Source organism: Bos mutus, chromosome 8 (assembly GCF_027580195.1).
Source record: "Bos mutus isolate GX-2022 chromosome 8, NWIPB_WYAK_1.1, whole genome shotgun sequence".
In the NCBI taxonomy this organism is placed as follows: Eukaryota; Metazoa; Chordata; class Mammalia; order Artiodactyla; family Bovidae; genus Bos; species Bos mutus.
In genome coordinates, this window is record NC_091624.1 from 47,030,336 (window position 1) to 47,045,102 (window position 14,767).

Genomic DNA, 14,767 nt, shown 5'->3' on the forward strand with positions numbered 1-14,767 from the left:
CACTCCCAATGCAGGGGGCCCAGGTTCCGTTCTTGGTCAGGGAACTAGATCCTGCATGCTGCAACTAAGAGTTTGCAGGCCACAGCAAAGATCCCACATGCCACAATGAGGATCCAAGGTCTCCCTTGCTGCAGCTAAGACTTGGAGCAGTGAAATAGGGAAATATTTTCTAAGAATAAATTTTCACTTTATAGCATTGACACTCACTGACAAACATGTTGCTTAGGTCCACAGAGTTGCAAACCGGTGTTTTTCTATGTGTTTGTCATATAGAACATGTCAACAAATATTTACAAATAAAGAAGTCCAGTTTCTGATATAATAGGCACTTTTCATATTAGTTTACTTGACTTATTTCTGGAATATGTGGGGTTTGAACCATTTTTCTCCAGAGGATTAGAAAGCTAGTGTAGAAGGAAGTGTCTATGTAGATTACACTTTAAACCTTTCTTGAACACAGTAGGACAGTGATTTATTAAGTGCAATTTGTAATTATTTCTCAAGTTTACAACCACGCTATGGAATGCTTGCTCCTTGGAAGAAAATAATCGACAAATCTAGACAGCATGTTAAAAAGCAGAGACATTACTTTGCCTACAAAGGTCTGTATAGTAAAAGGAATGGTTTTTCCAGTGCTCATGTATGGATGTGAGAGATGGATAATAAAAAAGGTTGAATGCCAAAGAATTGGGGCCTTCGAACTGTGGTGTGAAGACTCTTGAGACAGCAAGGAGATCAAACCAATCAAACCTAAGGGAAATCAACCCTGAATATTCATTGGAAGGACTGATGGTGAAGCTGAAGCTCCAATAATTTGGCCACCTGATGGGAAGAGCCAACTCATTGGAAAAGACCCTGATGCTGGGAGAGATTGAAGGCAGGAGGAGAAGGAGATGACAGAGGATGAGATGGTTGGATGGGATCACCAACTCAATGGACATGAATTTGAGCAAGCTCCAGGAGATGGTGAAGGACAGGGAAGTCTGGCATGCTGCAGTCCATGGGGTCCCAGAGTTGAACACGACTGAGCGACTGAACACAACATGGAAAAGGTGTCATCACTCCCATTTTACAGATGAGAAAACTGACTCAGGTTGTCATTGGTTCAAAATCAGATGGTACCTGGAGGAGCTGACTTTCAAATTCAGTGATGACAGAATGAGCCAATTAGCACTGAAAGGGTCATAGTACTGAGCATTCCTCCATTAGAAATGTTTCCTGAGGGACTTACCTGGCAGTCCAGTGGTTAAGACTCTAAGTTTCTGCTGTAGGGGGCATGGAATTCATCCCTGATTGGGAGAGGAAGATCCCACATGCTGTATGGTGTGCCTCCCCCCGCCACAACCTCCAAAAATAAAGAAATAGAAAAATTATTTCAGAAAAGAAAAATGTTTCTTAGAAGAAATCTACCTATTTAAAAGCTTCAGTAGGATGCAAGAAAGACACATGAATACATGTTTTATACCACTCTCGTGCAAAATATCATTAAAAGGACCAAAGGAATACAATTAGGAGGGAGAAAATACATACACAGGAAATAGGGAGCAGTTCTTTCAACTTTCTAGAAAGGACAAATGCTTCAGGCAGGATGCACTGGGGACATATATGCATTGGACCAAGCAGGCCAGTGGGGCTGCTCAAGAACCCTGGTCACATTCCGTTACCGTCTCCTGGCTCCATGCGGGGTTGGAGGTGAGGATGGGCCATGGAACTTCCAGAAGTATATCAGAGCAAGAAGTCTACCCAGGTGCACCTGCCTGCCTCATCAACCGGCATGGTGACCAGCAAGGACACTGTTTCACTAGCTTCTAATGCAGGCTGTTCCTGGCACCAAGAAGGGACAGAAGTCAGGGCTTGAATCTCCTCTGGATTCAGCCCATTGATGGCCCAGAGGCCAACTGTTTACTCAACTGGTGCAAAAGAGTCCAAAGACTTGCCTTCTATGAGTCTCAGTCTTCTGTGGGTGCAGAATAAACTGAGCTCTGACAACTCTCAGGGAGCCCCCAAGGGCAGGGAGTGCCCAGCGGAAGGAGTGATTCTGTGTGCAAGGGGATGGGGACTCCTTGGAAAAGGTGAGAGGCTCTAAGTTTGACACAGTAACTGTGAATCTGAGGAGCCAGAAGTGCTGAGTGAATGGGAGTATCTGAAGAAGACACAAGTGCATGGGACAAGGGGAGCAAGTACTTGGGAAAATGGGAGAGGCAGGGCAATCCCAGCTCCCCCACACCCCAAGGGGCACACTTCCAGGCCTATGAGGAAAGTTTGCTGAGAGGCGCGTGAGCAGGAGAGTGGGTGGAGCAGTGTTCTCCCATGCTTTGGAAGGCTCTGCGATATTCCTGTATCCTCTGGCAGAAGTCATCGTGGACATTCAGGGAAGAAGTAGAGATTGCAGCTTTTTATGACAGAAGGAAACTTCTACCAGGATCGGGATCATATAGCCTTGTACTGTGTCTTAAGTGGTGGATTATGCTACATCCCAGGGTCTCAACAAACAGGAGCAAGAAGCAAAACAGTCCTGCTAGTACTCACTGAGCATCAGTTTCCCCAGCTCTAAATGGTGAGGGGTACTATATATTCTCCAGCATGTGGTAGCTGTGTAACCGAGCCTGGCATGTACAATATAAACTCAGCTAATATAAACAGACTCATTATTGTTTTGAGCTATTCAATTTCCAAATCCAATCCTTCTTCCTCTATTCAACAATGACCTCTTCTGGGAAAGCAAACAAGCAGAGAAACAAACAAATGGGATTTCTTTTGTATAAGATTTGCCAATTTCCTTCTTCCCTACATCTTCGGGCATGCTTTCTCACGCCATCTCATTTCATGGTTTTGTACATGTTGTTCCTTCTGTCTGAAACACCTTTCCTTGTCATCACCTTGTCATCACTGACTTATCCTTCAACCCTCAGCTCAGTGTCACTTCTGCCGTGCTTCTGATCTGCACGTCCCTCAATGATTCACCCTCTCATGGTGTACCTTCACCCCAGATCACAACCGTCTGGACATGGGTTTCCTTCACTAGACTGTGAGCCCCAGAGGACGGTGGCTCCTGTGTTTACTTTCCTTTTTACCTAGCATCAATATAGAAAACCTGAGCAAAAGTTTATTGAAAACTTGTCTTGAAGGAGAATCCATGAAATATTGGAGGAAAACACATTTTTAACCAATCTTGACATTGCATCACTGTGCACTAAAAAAAAAAAAAAAGAAAGAAATTATTCTGAAATTAGATAAACTCTCATGATTCTTTCATTTAAGTGATTTTTACCCCATGGACTCCTTTCCTGGGCACTGGTCCGGCTCTAGGATGCAAAGGTGAGTGACAGAGTGTAGGCACTCATACCAAATGAGTGTGATGTCCGGGCTCCACATGAGGTATTCAGAGGGAGGAGACATGGATCTTTCACCCACAGTGGGGCGCAAGGATAGTCTTCCGTTACGTGAGGCTTTAGCTGTCTTCTGATTCTATAAGTTCAGCCTTTTAAGAGTCCACATGTAAGTGAGATCCTACAGCTGTCCTCTGATGCTGTGTTCTAGAGGTGGTCCAGTGACTGGATGGGGGAGTTCAGAGCTGTTGGATCTGGGCCCCTGCAATAGATATAGAAATAGATGGAGAGAGAGCAGCAGCAGTCCAGGGGTCAGGAGACCCAAGTTCTTTAGTGAGCCTTGCTATCAAAAGTTGTGTAACTTTGGACAACCTGCTCCCTCTCCTTTGAGACAAGTTTCAAACTTTTGTAAATTTCTGCTTATACAAAAAAGGGGTGGATGAGACAATCTTAAGGTTCCTTTTAGGAAGCCTGGGTCTATGCCAGCTTGAAGTAGGCCCTGAGATCCATTGGTAGGAGCACTTTGATTGGGAAGAAACCCCATGGCCTACAAATTGGCTCTTCCCTGTTCCCAGCTGTGTGACTGGCATCTCACCAATATGGTCACAGCGTCTGATTTAAAGCACCTGTGTACTGCCTCTGAGCAGTCCAGACCCTTACTGCAGACTGATTAAAGCCATCCTAACGTCTAAATGAAAGTTCATGAACTAGACCAACCAACTGGCCTCAGAAAGGAAGGGGAGGAAATCTAAGCACAGGGAAGTGAGTCTGTTTATTTGTTTCTTAATTCTAATTAGAAAAAGGAAAAGAGTGTCAGGAGTCTTTAGTGATTCACATCTTAATAGCCTGGTTATAATTTATTAATCCCTTTCATCAAATTTTCAGTATCCCTTTCCCCAGGAGTCTGACTGACTCAAATGTATTTATTGTTTCTAGGTGGGATGTCATTAAATATTTGGCATCTCCTAAAGCGGCTTGGGAAACTGGATTATATACCATGTGAAGGCAAATTATTTCTGGAGGGAGAAGCATGAATAGATAAAACATTAGACAAAATGAATGATACATGCAGATACATTATTCTTTATAATAATCATAATGACCTCATATTTATCTCTAATAATGACAATGCACTCTGCTATTTTACTTTTTCCTTTTCCCTACTGGCCTCTCTTCCCTTTCCCTTAATGGAAATCCAATGGTTTTCCTTAAAATGGAATATCAACATGAAAAATTATATATTAATATATTATATGTAGTGTGATCATTACCACAATAAAGTTAACACATCCATCACCTCAGATAGTTTCTTTTTTATTTTTTTTTTGTGGTGAGAAGATTTAAGACCTACTCATAAAATTTCAAGTTTGCAAAATATGGTATTGTTACTTACAGTCACCATACTGTACATTAGATCCTCAGAACTTATTTATAATTGAAAGTTTGTTCCCTGTGACAAGGGTCTCTCCATTTTTCCCATCCTCCCAGTCCTGGCAACAACCATTCTACTCTGATTCTAGGAGTTCAACTTTTATTTAAGTTTCCACATATAAGTGAGATTGTATAGCATTTGTTGTTCTTTGTCTGACTTATTTCACTTAGCATAATACCCTCAAGGTTCATCCATGTTGTTGCAAATTTCCTTCCTTTTTTAAAAAAGCCTGGATTATATTCCATTGTATATGCATACAGACAATTTTATTTCTTCTTGTTCAACTTGGATATTTTTACTTCTTTTTCTTGCCTAACTGCTCTGGCTAGGGCTTTCCGTAGCAGGTTGAATAGAAGTGGTGAGATCTTGGATAAAACACTTGTTTAGTTCCTGATCTTAAAGAAAACACTTTCAGCTTTTCACTGCTGAATATGATGTTAACCAGTGGCTTGTCATATATAGCCTTTATCATGTTGAATATGTTACTTCTATACCTAATTTGTTGAAAGTTTTTATCATGAAAGAATGTTGAATTCTGTCAAATGCTTTTTCTGCATCTTTTGAGATGATCATATGATTTTACCATTCATTTTTGTTAATGTGATGTGTCATACATATGACTTTGTGTATGTTGAACTGTTTTTATATCCTAGGGATAAATTTCATTTGATCATGGTTCTTTTAATGTGTTGTTGAATTCAGTTTTGCTAGAGTTTGCTAGAATTTTTATATCATGTTCATCAGTTTACTAGTTTGTAATTTTCTTTTCTTTTAGAGTCTTTATCTGGCTTTGGTATCAGAATGATACTAGCCTCATAAAATGAGCTTGAAAGTGTACCCTCCTCTTCAAGTTTGGAAGAGTTTGAGGAAGATTGGCATTAATTCTTCTTTAAATGTTTGATATAATTCACCAGTGAGGCTGTCTGGTTTCTACCGGGAGGTTGAGAGGTTTCTGATTACTAATTCAATCCCTTTACTTGCTATTGTTCAGATTTTCTATTTCTTCATAATTCAATCTTTGTAGGTTGCACATTTCTAGGAATTTAAACATTTCTTCTAGATTATCTGATTTGTTGCTGTATAATTGTTTATAGCAATCTCCTACGATCCTTCTGACACCTGTGGTGTCAGTTGTAATGTCTTCCTTTTGTCATTTTATTTATTTGGATGACCCCTATTTTTCTTAGTTTAGGTAAAGGTTTGGTAATTTTAGTTGTCTTTCAAAAACAAACAATTTCATGGATCTTTTCTACTGTTTTTCTATTGTCCATTTCACTTATTTCTGCTCAAGTCTTTTATTATTTCCTTCCTTCTATTAACTTTAGGCTTAATTTGGTCTTCTTTTTCTACTTTCTTGAAATGTTATGTTATTTATTTGAGATTATTCTTTTTTCTTAACATAGGTGTTTATAGCTATGAATTTTCCTTTTAGAAGTGTGTTTGCTGCATCCCATAAATATTGGTATGCTGTATTTCCATTGTTTGTCTCAAGATATTTTTGATTTCTGTTTGATTTCTTCCTTAACCCATTGGTTGTTTAGCAGTATGTGTTTAATTTCCATGTATTGCAAAATTTCCAAGTTTCCACCTGTTATTGATTCATACCATTGTGACTGAAAAAGATATATGATGTGAAATCAGCCTTCTTAAAGTTGTAACCACTTATTCTGTAGCCTAACATGTAGTCTTTTCTGGAGAATGTTCAGTGTGGCCTGCGACTAGTCTATGTTGTTGATCAGTTGCCCAGGCATGTCCAGCTCTGTGCGACCCCCTTCACTGCAGCATGCCAGGCTTCCCTGTCCTTCACCGTCTCCCGGAGCTTGATCGAACTCATATCCATTAAGTCAGTGATCCCACCCAACCATCTTGTTCTCTGTCATCCCCTTCTCCTGCCTTCAATCCTTCCCAGCATCAGGGTCTATTCCAATGAGTTGGCTCTTTGCATCAAGTGGCCAAAGTATTGGAGCTTCTGCCTCAGCATCAGTCCCTCCGATGAATATTCAGGATTGATTTCCTTTAGGATTGGTCTATAGTGTTGTATAAATCTGCTGCTTTCTTATTAGTTTTACCCCTTGTTGTTAGTGGGATAATAAAGTCTCCTACTATCACTGTATTGTTATTTCTCCTTTCAGTTCTTTTAATATTGCTTCATATATTTAGGTGCTCTGAATGTTGGGTGACAAATATTTTAAATTGTTATATCCTCTCCATGAATTGGCCCTTTTTTATTATATAATTGATCCTTAAAATATGCGTTAGGGGCACTAACCTTTTGTAGTGTTGAAAGTCTGCATATAACTTTATAGGCAGCCCTCCATATTTGCATTTCTGCATCCACTGGATTTAACCAACTGTGGATCGTGTAGTCCTGTAGTGCATTTGGTGAAAGAAATTCACATATTAGTAGACTCGTTCAATCCAAATCCACATTGTTCAAAGGTCAACTGTATAATGACTTTTTAAAAATCTCATAAAGGTTTTAAAAAAGAATTTTTATTTATGTCTTTATTTTTGGCTGTGCTGGGTCTTTGTTGCTGTGTGGGCTTTATTTTGATTGCAGGGAAGCCAGGGCTACTCTGTAGTTGCTGTGCTCAGGCCTCCCATTGCAGTGGCTTCTCTTGTGGAACACAGGATCTAGGGCAAGCGGGCTTCAGCAGTTTTGACGCATGGGCTCAGGAGTTACGGTTCCCAGGCTCTAGAGCACATGCTCAGAAGTTGTGGTGCACGGGCTTAGTTGCCTCGCAGCATGTGGGATCTTCCCAGATCAGGGATTAAACTTCTGTCTCCTACACTGGCTGGTGGATTCTTTACCACTGAGCCACAGGGAAGCCCCATCATGACCATTTTTAACTATTTTGACTATTCTATACCAGACTATTTTGTCTGATATAAGTATATCCGCTTTTGACCTCTTTTGGTAGACACTTGCTTGGAGTATCTTTTCTATCCCTTCACTTTCAGCCTGTATGTGTCCTTAAAGCTATAAAGTGAGTTTTTATTATAGATAACATATCATTTTTTAAACCCATTTGGTTATCCTGTGTCTTTTAATTGAAGAATTTAGACCACTTATGTTTAAAATTATTACTGATAGGTAAGACCTATGATTGCCATTTTGTTCATTGTTTTCTGACTGTCTTGTAGTTTCTTTCCACATCTCTTGATGTTTTCCTTTGTGATTGATGACTTTTTGTAGTGGTATGCTTTGATTCTTCACTCTTAATCTTTTATGTATTTATTACAGTTTTTTCCTTTCTGGTTACCATGAGAATTACGTAAAATATCTAATAGTTATCCTGTTTTAAGTGGAGAACAACTTCAAATTTGCATACAAAAACTCTATACTTTTATTTCTTCGTCCCTTCAAATTTTAGGTTATTGATGTTACAGTTTATATCTTTTTTTTTAATGTTTATATCTTTTTATATTGTATATGAAAAACAAATTATTATAGTTATACTTATTTTAATGCTTTTTAACTTTTATTTTTATTTTTTTAACTTTTATACTAGTTGAAAGTGATTTATGTATCATCATTACAATATTAGACAATTCTGCCTTTGTTTAAGTATTTATCTTTATCAGTGATTTTTATATGTTCATATGATTTACATTGTTAATTACTGTCCTTTCATTTCAGCTTGAAGAGCTCCCTTTAGTGTTTCTTGTAAGACAGGTCTAGTGGTAATGAATTCCCTAAATTTTTGTTTATCAAGCTTTTATTCATTCTGTTCTCTTCACCTACAAAGCACCAAAATTTGTGGCAACATTTTTAAGGATAATAATTTTATGGATAATAATTTTCATTATTACAGAGCAGCAATGGACCTCAGGGATTATTTTAAAGATGAGGCCTGGAGTAAAGTGATTCAGAATCATAATGCTAAAATGGAAAGGGTCTATCCTCTTTCTCAACTTTTCTACAGCATTTTCAATAAAAGTTGACTGGTCTTGATGAGTTTCCCTCCAGAGACAGAGAGCTTAACAATCTTCAGAGGCAATCTTTCTATCACGGAGAGCTGGACCATTAGAAAGTTCTTCCTCAATCAGCTAAAATCTTTCTCCCTTTAGCTTCCTCTCTATGTTTTTCAGTTTTATCCTTGGTGAGAAATAGCAGAGCCAGATGCTGGATGGACCCAGAGTGGGAAGACTCCTGAGAGAGGGACAGCCAAGTTTGACACAAATACCAACAATCCCAGGTATATCTACTTTGGATAGTTCCCTAAGTACAATGAAATATTAACGAATCATATGGCTTGTTCTGATTAGAAACAGGGATTCCCTCACATGGTCTAGCCTAGCTTACTGGAATTCTACAATAGATTTTAGTACTGAAGTCTTGGTCAATGTCATATTTTGGTACTCTTGACCATATCTGTCTTCCTTGAACTCCTCTTAAGGAACAAACTATTGATAATTGGGGAAAGCAAAATTTCGGGTATATACGGTTCCCCTGGTCAAATCCCATTTTTCATAACACCTTCCAAACTTATAACTTCTGATACAGCAGACATTGACACTGTACACCCTTTAGCTCACATTAATTAACCTTAAAACTATACTGTGCATCCTTGGGCTTACACTGCACCTTCTCAGTCCTCTCTCCTAGCTACCAGGTCATGGCATCACCCATGTTTTTGAGTCCTCCATTTCTGAGTTCTTCCCCTCCTTGTAAAAGTAGTAACCCTTTAACATCTTTGGCCCAGCATTTATTTACACAGCTCAGGGTTGGCCAGCACCCCTAGCTTTCTTATCTACCAAAGTTTCCCTTGGAGAACAAGGTCTTCAGCATTTTTGTTGGCATATCTTGAAAATGTACATACTCACAATACAGAGCTTTTTTCCCTTTCCTATCAATAGCCAGCCTATAAACCTAACTTACCCCAAATCTGCAAATCCTATATTTTTAGTTGTTTTTAATGATGTGAACCAATTAATTCCCAAGAGCTACTTCATCCACACAGTCCCACCATACCTGTAAGGTGACTATTTTCACGGAAGGATCTGGGAAGCATACCAATTGCATAATTTCTAACCATCCTGAAAATAGCTTATCAAAAAGCCTCAAAATTTCCTAATGATTGGATACATCACATCTGGAGTCTGTGCATGTCTAAAACTCAGCCAACTGATAAGCGAGCATTATCTGGAGATGCTCCTGAATATTTGTTTAAAAAAAAAGTAATAATAAAACCTCATAAAGTACATGGGCTTCCCTGATGGCTCAGCTGGTAAAGAATCCACCTGCAATGCAGGAGACCTGGGTTCGATCCCTGGGTTGGGAAGATCCCCTGGAGAAGGGAAAGGCTACCCACACCAGTATTCTGGCCTGGAGAATTCCCTGGACTGTAAAGTCCATGGGGTCGCAAAGAGTTGAATATGACTGAATGACTTTCTCACACACATAGAGTACAAATCCAAGGAAGCAGAGTGGCTAATGTCAAACTTTCCATTTATGTTTCAAAGCACTCACTTGAACAATGAGGTTTAGAATGGGCTTTGTATTGAATTTCTCACTAATGGATCTTTAAAGGACACATGCACTGCTTACTGTTGTCCAGATATTTTCTCAAGAACGTTACCCTCCCGTCTGGTACATACCAAGACTTATTACTCTGACCCAAAATCAAAGCAGGTAAGGAACGATTTGGTCTTCCAAGTGACATCTGTCATTATTATAATGATAATAGTAATAGTTAACTACATGGCAGTTACTTGAGTCCCAGGCACTTTATATGCATTGTCTTTATCCCTACATCTCTAGGAAAATATGCATTACTGGTGAGAGTCATAAGTCGGCAAGATATTTTGCTGCGATCTCAAATCTGTGAGTCCTTGATCTGCTGCCCACCTCAGTCTAACACCAGTCCTGCTAGGTCTATGAGCAAGGTACAAATGGACAGAGCTAGTCAGAGGAAATAGGTTTATAAGTACAGAGGGAGCTCTGGTACCAACTCTTACTGCCTGATGAGGTACGTCTAAATTATAAGGACCAAATTTGTGGTCCTGGATGGACTAAGTTGCCGGGAGCCGGCATATTGCATATTGAGTGCAGCACTTTCCACAGCATCATCTTTCAGGATCTGGAATAGCTCAACTGGAATTCTATCACTGCCAGGAGCCAGCGTGAGGAACTCCGCCCATGGCAAAGGTCATGAGGAAGGAGGCTCGGCATACGCAAAGGCGGGATCGAGCCTCAGGAGTCCCCCTGGAAATTCTCAAGCATCTACCCCCAAAACCAGAGTCTGCCTACTTTCTGCTTTGTGCTTTCACCTACACCTCTGACTTTACGGGGGGCTGTCCCCTACTACCTCTCTCTGAAAAAAGAGTTAGCTTACAGCTCCAGTTAATAATTCCTGGGTGTGACAGTGTTTAACCTACAAACTCCTTTGGAAATCCTCTAGCCTGCCTGAATAGGTTTTTCCGGCCACATGTGATTGTTCAGAGCCTCCCAACTGTGAGAGGCAGGAGATGTTCTAAACTGTCTAAACACAGATTCCTTTAAGTAGTTAAAAGATTGATTAGAAATTGTATTGGTGAAGGGTTTTTCACTTATTGGGCCAATGTTTGCTGCTAAGTCTCCTTACTCCTTACCTACTGTGTCCTTGGCAATGTATTGATTGATATAATGGGTGTATAGAAATGTAAGTAGTAGCCTCAATGTTTGTAACCTTGGACCCTTGAGTTAATTCTTTTCTTGATTGAGCCCACCTCACCTTTGCCCTATAGGAATGCAGCTTTGTCCAATGCTTTTTTGGAGGCTGGTGCCTGACTTTGGAATAATCACCTTTATTTTTTATTTATTTTTTGTTTGTTTGTTTTTTTTTTTTTTTCTAATTTTATTTTATTTTTAAACTTTACATAATTGTATTAGTTTTGCCAAATATCAAAATGAATCCCATACAGGTATACATGTGTTCCCCATCCTGAACCCTCCTCCCTCCTCCCTCCCCATACCATCCCTCTGGGTCGTCCCAGTGCACTAGCCCCAAGCATCCAGTATCGTGCATCGAACCTGGACTGGCAACTCGTTTCTTACATGATATTTTACATGTTTCAATGCCATTCTCCCAAATCTTCCCACCCTCTCCCTCTCCCACAGAGTCCATAAGACTGTTCTATACATCAGTGTCTCTTTTGCTGTCTCGTACACCGGGTTATTGTTACCATCTTTCTAAATTCCATAAGTTTCCTAAAATGTTAACAGGCCTCCTGGCCAGAAGATGATGTAATTCACCTGAACTTTTGCATATGATAAGTTTGAAAGCCTGGCTTCGATTAGGACCAGGAACTGCTGTCCTTGCATGACTCCACCCCTTCCCCCATTATCCTCTATGCACAACTTAACGTATAAAAACTACTTTGGAAAATAAAGCGCGGGCCTTGTTCACCGAAACTTGGTCTCCCCATGTTGCTCTCTCTCCCAAATTCTGGCTGAGTCTCCATCTGGAGCGCGGAACCCGCCATGCTTGCTAATTATGCCTGGGCTTCTAAGATCCGACCGGGGAGGCCTCAGTGTCTACTCTCCTTCGGGAGAACGGAAGGACGCCTGTGGCCTACGTAAGTGGTGTAAACTTCTTGTCTTGAAGTTTTATTGGTCTCCCACGTAAACCAAGCTACTCAGCCTCTTTTCTCCACTGAATTTCCTCACTGAGCTATCCTCATCCTATTACTCTTTATATCTTTGATAAAATATTTAAATAAATAGGTCGCCGACACCGTCCCCGCTTCGAATACCCTGGATCAGCCGGGGCTGGTCCCCGGCACTAAGTCCTGCATGAAAAACCATCCTAGCTCATTCTAAGAGCTATCATTCTTACAAGCAGAAAGAAGGAAGAACACACCCAAGGGAAAGAGCATAAATGGGAAGATTGCTTTCCTAAGATCTGATTCAATAGGCTTAAACCTCCCACCCTACCCACCCTTAAAAAATTAATGGTAGGAGACAGCTGTCTCATAAGTAGGGTGGCCCCTGGACCTTCTTAGCCAACTAAAGCTATAGTCATAATCAATCCAAAGAGGAAAAGTATCCAATAGGGCATGCCATGTGGAAGGAAAGACGTTTTACGTTCTTTTCTCCTCCTTTTGAAAGCTTTTCTTGTTAGTACAGAAATGGGAAATTACTGAGATGTGTGCAGATGCTCTCTGATCCTGAATCATGGCCAACATCCCAAATCAATGGCGGCTCTCATTCTTGCCAGATCTAGAGTCTTTTTCAACATGATGCCTTAAGCAGTTATATTAGATGACTAGAATCGGCTATTCTTTTGCCATCATTACCTTAGTACCCCAGTAGAACAGTGCCTGTTCCCTATGTCAGAAAACTCCTGCTGTGGGTACAGTGTAGAAGATGGTGCTTTCTTTCCTCCCCAGAAGTTGGGGCCTTCAGCCAATATATCCCCATATTTTAGGTCTCTCTTTAACTTAAGGATATGGCCTTAGGGCAGAAAAGTCAAGAGTATCAGAAAAGTCCTGACTGACTTTTCACGAGGCTTCTTCTCCAATCCTTGCCTCTTCTCTTTTACCTAGACCTGGAAGCAATGAATGGGCAACTCAGCCTATTTTCCCCATGGTTATCTGCTAAATTAGGCAACATAATCTCAATTTCTACACAGAAATTCACTTTGTACAATCAAGTTCCACAGACAGATGTATACAGTATATATGGATAAATGAAGTAACACCTCCTGCTCTGCAAATATTAATAACATCCTGAAAAAATGCCAAACCAGACAGGAAGTCAGGACAATAGGCATAAACTTGGATTTTCCTGAGCCAACTTGGATGTCAGGTCACCTTATTCAAAAGAAGTTTTAAGAAGAATGCAATATCAGTTCCATACCCACAGAATGCGGAAATCATAAGCATATCTCAGCATCGATGTGACTTCAGAGTTACCCTCCAGTCTAATATCTAGACTAGAAGCAAACCAAGTAGCTCTTGTCCCATTTCCCTACTTCCCAAATGAAGAATACCCTGGGATTATTATTATTATTTTTAATATGAGCATGTGACATTTAATATGAACGGTGTAGCTCCAGAAACGGAGAGAAGATGAAGCCGATATCTGATTGAGGATGCTCCTCAATCCCCAGAGGTGGACTCTAAGGAGGGGCTATTTAATCTTATTTAATCCCAGGTCTTTACCTCCTGAAAGCTAGCATATGTCACTGGCATTTGGCTTTCAGATAAGTCTGTGTTTTGCAGATTCTGCAAGTGAACCCAGGCACAGCTGTTTGTCTTGTTGATCTTTTGGAACTTTGGAAAAGTGGGACACATAAGAGAGCTAGCTGTGGATGGATCCGACTAAGGCTGCATGAAAGTTTACTGCAGCAGAAGATGCCTGCCTGCAGCTACTGAAGAAGAAACCCGTTTCCATCCCAGCTCCCGCAGCTAGCCTCCTCCCAAGGCCTCCACAGCTAGAATCAACATAAAATAGGAAGCTTTTGACGACTGGAGAGAGTTTCTCTCTATGGCAGACGGGCACTGATTAAAATAGGAGGGGATGCAATGAAAGCTTGTAGTACGGTGGCAAATGCGGGCTTGTCTGCTGTGATCATGGTTTGTCGCTTTGGATGTCCAAATGCAGTCTTCAGCTTGTCAACTAGGTGGTTCGTGTGAGAGAATAGGACTTTTCAGCTTAGTGTGGAGAGTGCGGGGCAGGACGAGACAGCCTTTTGTAAAGATCTTGGGAATATGAACCTCTCATCTCAATGGCCTTATGTAGGAACAAGTGGCATGTAAGAGCAGTGAAAAGGATTAGACAAACTCCCATTGCCAATACTACTAGGACTGTTGTTGGTAATTCATGATTCTCTCTCTTGCAGGGGACATCTATGGGTCTAACAGGTCTGGTCTTGAGCCCATTGGACTTACTGGAGTTAAACAAAAAGGTTGGCCTCTAGAGGGTGTACTAGGTCTCGAGTCTGGTGGAAATCCAGTTAAGGACATGGTTGGATTATAGTTTTACATGAAAATGGGCAAATTGAAAAATTTTGATGTCTGA

The 14,767-nt window shown here is 40.5% G+C and overlaps 1 long non-coding RNA gene across 2 annotated transcripts in view; it reads right to left on the minus strand.

The window, feature by feature from the left end:
- Positions 1-3,135: 3,135 nt before the first annotated feature.
- LOC138988884 (uncharacterized) overlaps positions 3,136-14,767 on the minus strand; it is a 486,353-nt gene continuing 474,721 nt past the window's right edge. For both annotated transcript variants that reach the window (XR_011465111.1, XR_011465110.1), the window contains one exon: positions 3,136-3,591. This is a non-coding gene — a long non-coding RNA (uncharacterized lncRNA). The remainder of the gene's footprint in view (positions 3,592-14,767) is intronic.